Source organism: Orycteropus afer, unplaced genomic scaffold (genome assembly GCF_000298275.1).
Source record: "Orycteropus afer afer isolate SDZICR_OR568_19922 unplaced genomic scaffold, OryAfe1.0 scaffold00276, whole genome shotgun sequence".
Taxonomy (NCBI): domain Eukaryota; kingdom Metazoa; phylum Chordata; class Mammalia; order Tubulidentata; family Orycteropodidae; genus Orycteropus; species Orycteropus afer.
Window position 1 is genome coordinate 4,610,519 of NW_006921863.1, and position 5,051 is coordinate 4,615,569.

The window sequence follows — 5,051 nt, forward strand, 5'->3', positions numbered from 1 at the left end:
TTATCCAAGATCTCCTACATAGATCCTCTTCCAAGTGTTTGACATTGATAGCCAGGCACCATCTAGTTCTTCTGGTCTCATAGTTGTATAGGCTGAGGATCACATGGTGTACCAGTCCCTTGGACTAATTGTTTCCATGAGTCTTTGGTTTTCTTCATTCTTCTTTGCTCTGGACAAGGAGAGACCCATCGTTACATCTAGATGGCCACTTGCAAGCTTTTAAGATCCCAGTCACTACTTGCCAAAGTAGGATGTGGAACAATATTTTTGTGTAGTGTTATGCCAAGTGAGTTTGATGTCCCCTACAACCGTGGTGCTGAGCCTCGGGTCACTCTTGAGTCAGAATTGACTCAACAGCAATGTTCTTTTTGTTAATTTTTTTTCACCTGGCACACAGTAAGCATTTAATATTTGATGAATAAATGAAAACATATTAATTAATGGGTTGCCCCTCTAGCCATTCCTAGTAGGAATCAAGAGGAGTAACTCATTCTACTTGTCTTTGGCTAGGTTCTCTAGAGAATCAATACCAGTGAAGCTTATTTATGCAGAAAGAGAGAAAAAAATATATATATATCTCAAGGAAACAGCTTATGCAGTTGTAGAGGCTGGTAAGTCCCAAGGCCATAGGTCAAATATCAAGATGGAGGCTTCTCCTGACTCATGAAGCTGCAGGGGCTGATAAACTCAAAATCAGCAGGCAGTATTACAGGCTGCTAGTTTCATAGGCTAACAAATTCAAGTTCAGTGTGTACAATGGCAGACTGTTGGCTCACAGATTGTGAAGGAAACAATTCCAAGATTTACAGGTAATACAGCTGGCCACTGGTTCAAGTTCAGGAACCAGAGATGATGATGAGCTAGATATAGGTTCAAGATCCAGCAGAAAGCCAGAGAGTTTTCCCAGGACATCCATATATATATATATTGGAAGCTGGTCACACTCCTAAGGAAACTCCCTTTCAACTGACTGGCTACCCATAGCACATTTCTTCCTGGAAGTGATTATATTATATCAGTTTTCATCATGGGAGATGACTACATTGTAACTGCTAATCCACTTAGAATCATAGTCCAGCCAAGTTAACAAATAACCTTAACTATCACAATATATCACACTACTAGTGTTTTATCTAATTGCTCCAATACAGATAAGCAAAATCCAATGAAACTTTTCAGACCTAAAAACTTCATATTGGTGACCAACAGTGGGAGGCAAAATTAAGACTACAACACCTAAGGAGCAAAGTGAAGAAAATAATTTTAGATGGTTTGGAGGATAACAGGGAATCCTGGGTGTTGCAAACAGTTAATACACTTGGCTGATAAGTAGAAGGTTGGAGTTCAAGTATATCCAGAGGTTTTTAGAAGAAAGTCCGAGAAATGTCTTTTAAAAAATCAGCCATTGAAAACCCTATGAAGTACAGTGCTACTCTGAGAAAAATGGAGTCACCATGACTTGGAATCTACATCAGGGCTACTGGTTAATTGGGAGGACAATACTAAACTATTGCAGGAAAATCTCAGTTTGGGTAACTTTTTACTAAGCAGTATCTTTCTTTCTTTTTTTTCTTTTTTGAGGAGCACTGATGATGTGGTAGTTAAGTGATTCTAACCCACCAGCCACTCCATGGGAAAAAGATGTGGCAGTTTGCTTCTGTAAAGATTTACAGCCTTGTAAACTATATGGGGCAATTCTATTCTGTCCTATAGGGTCACTATGAGTTGGAATTGACTCAATGGCAGTGAGTTTCAGTTTTGGTTTTTTATGTTTTCTTTTTTTTTTTTTTATTAGATTTACTGATAATTTATTTACATACAATAAAAAATCACTGATTGTAAGTATATGATTTGATGTTATTCTTGTTGTTATGCGCAATCAAGTCAGCTCTAAATCATAGAGACCCTATGTACAACAGAACAAAACACTGCCCCATCCTCACAATTCCTGCTATGCTTGAATCCATCGATACAGCCACTATGTCAATCCATCTCATTGACGGTCTTCCCATTTGCTCTGACCCTCCACTTTATCAAGAATGATATCTGTTTCAGTTACTTCGTGCTGCTGTAACAGAAAATACCATAAATGGATGGCTTTAACAACAGGGATTTCTTCTCTTACTGTTTTGGAGGCTAGAAGTCTGAGTTCAATGTGCCAGGCTCTAGGGGCTGGATGAAAGCCCCTCAACTTTGGGCTTCAGCTCTGCCTCTTGCTCCCAGCCCACTGAAGCTGTAGGTTTTCTTCACTCAGAGAGCTGCTGGCTGCTGAGGCTGACAAGTCCAAGGTCGACAAGTAAAAAGGTACAGTACTGATATTACCAAACCACACAGCAGGCTGTTGATTCAAGTTCATTAAGAGTCCCAAGATTGACAGACAACATGACACATGGCAGTCTGCTGAATGGAAGACTTAGCTACATGCAGGATTCAAGTGTGTCAAAAGCTGGAGACCTTCCTTAAAGCTGCTTCTTATATACTGGAAGCAGACCACATCCCTAAGGCAGCTATTCGGCTGCTCCAGTAGATTCCACCATGGATTTGATTACCAGTCTTACCATGGGGAATAACTACAACCAGCTACCCAGCTACTCAAAATCAGGTTAGGCCAAGTTGACACAACATCAACTACCACAATTTCCTTCTCCAGGGAATGGTCTCTTCTGACCACATGGCCAAGGTATGTGAGAAAAAGTGTGGCCATTCTTGTTTCTAAGGAGCATTCTGGCTACACTTCTTTCAGGACAGATTTGTTAATTCTTCTGGAAGTCCATGGTTTTTTCCATATTCTTCGCCAAAACCACAATTCAAAGGCATCAACTTTCTTTGGTCTTCCTTATTCATTGTCCAGATTTCACATGCATATGAGGCAACCGTAAACACCATGTCTTGGATTAGGCACACCTAACCCTTCAGAGTGACATCTTTGCTTCTTAGCACTTTTAAGAGGTCTTTTACAACAGATTTGCCAACTGCAATATTATGCCTGATTTCTTGAATGCTGCTTCCAAGTGTGTTGATTGTGGATCAAAGTAGAATGAAATCCCTGATAACATCAATCTTTTTTTCCATTTATCCCGATGCTGCTTATTGGTCCAGTTGTGAGGATTTTTGTTTTCTTTGTGTTGAGGTGTAATCCATTGAAGACTATAGTTTTTGATCTTTATCAAGTAAGTACTTCAAGTCCTCATCACTTTCAGCAAGCAAGGTTGTGTCATCTGCATATCGCAGGTTGTTAATAAGTCTCCCTCCAATCTTGAAGCCATGTTCTTCTTCATATAGTCCAGCTTCTCAGATTATTTGCTGAGCATACAGATTGAATAAAATATGATGAAATGATACAGTCCTGACACACACGTTTCCTGATTTTGAACCATATCTTTTCCCCTTGTTCTGTTTGAAAGACACCCTCTTGGTCCATGTACAGGTTCCTCATGAGCACAATTAAGTGTTCTGGGATTCCCATTTTTCACAATATTATCTTTTATTTGTTATGATTCACACAGTCAAATGCAGTCACATAATTAATAAAACACAGGTAAACATCTTTCTGAAATTCTTTTCACTCAGCCAAGATCCATCTGATGTCAGCAATGATATAACTTGTTCCATGTCCTCTTCTGAATGCAGCTTGCATTTATGGGAGTTTGTTGTCAATATACCCCTGCAATCATTTTTTAAATTATCTTCAACAAAATTTTACTTGTGTGTGTGATATTAATGACATTCATTAATTTTCACTTTCATTGGTTCACCTTTCTTTGGAATGGGCACAAATATGTATCTTTCCTAGTCAGTTAGCCAGGTACCTGTCTTCTAAATTTCTTGGCATACACGAGTAAGTGCATCCAGTACTGCACTCGTTTGTCGAAACATCTCAATGGGTATTACATCAACTCCTGGAGCCCTGTTTTTTGCCAATTCCTTCAGGACAGCTTAGAATTCTTCTTTGAATGCCCTTGGTTCTTGATCATATGCTACCTCCTGAAATGACTGAACATCTAATTTGTTTTGGTATAGTACAGTGATTCTGTGTATTTCATCTTCTTTTGATGCTTCTTGCATCATTCAATATTTTGCCCATAGAATCCTTCAGTACTGCAACTTGAAGTTTGAACTTGTTCTTCAGTTCTTTCAGCTTAAGAAAGCCAACGATGTTCTTCCTTTTTGGTTTTCTAACTCCAGATCCTTGCACATTTCATTATAATAATGGACTTTGTCTTTTCAAGCTGCCCTTTGAAATCTTCTGTTCAGCTTTTATTCTGTCATTCCTTCCATTTACTTTAGCTACTCTCTGATCAAGAGCAAGTTTCAGAGTCTCTTCTGACATCTATTTTGGTCTTTTCTTCCTTTCCTGTCTTTTTAATAACTTTTTGCTCTCTTTATGCATAATGTTATTGATGTCATCTCACAACTTGTCTGGTCTTTGTGTCAAATCAATTCTTCAGATAGTCTTTAAATTCAAGTGGGATATAATCAAGGTCATAGTTTGGCTGTCATGGACTTATTTTAATTGTCTTCAGCTTCAACATGAACTTGCATATGAGCAACTGATGTTCTATCCCACAGTCAGCTTTTGGTCTAGTTTTCATTGAAGATATTGAGTTTCTCCATCACCTCTTTCCACAAATGTAGTCTAGCTGATTCCTCTGTATTCCATCTGATGAGGTCCATGCATATAACTACCCTTTATGTTGTTGAAAAAAGGGATTTGCAATGAATAAGCCATTGCTCTTGCAAAATTCTATCATAATCTCTGGTTCTTTCTTTCGCGAAGGCCATATTTCCCAATCATCAATGCTTCTTCTGTTTCCAATTTTCAAATTCCAATCCCCAGTAATAATCAATACATCTTGATTGCATATTTGGTCAATTTCTGACTTTAGAAGTTGGTAAAAGTCTTCAATTTGTTCATTGTTGGCTTTAGTGGTTGGTGCATAATTTGAATAATAGTAGTATTTAACTGGTCTTCCTTGAAGGCATGTGAATAATATCCCATCACTGACAGCACTGTACTTCAGGATAGATATTGAAGCTTTTTTTTTTTTTTT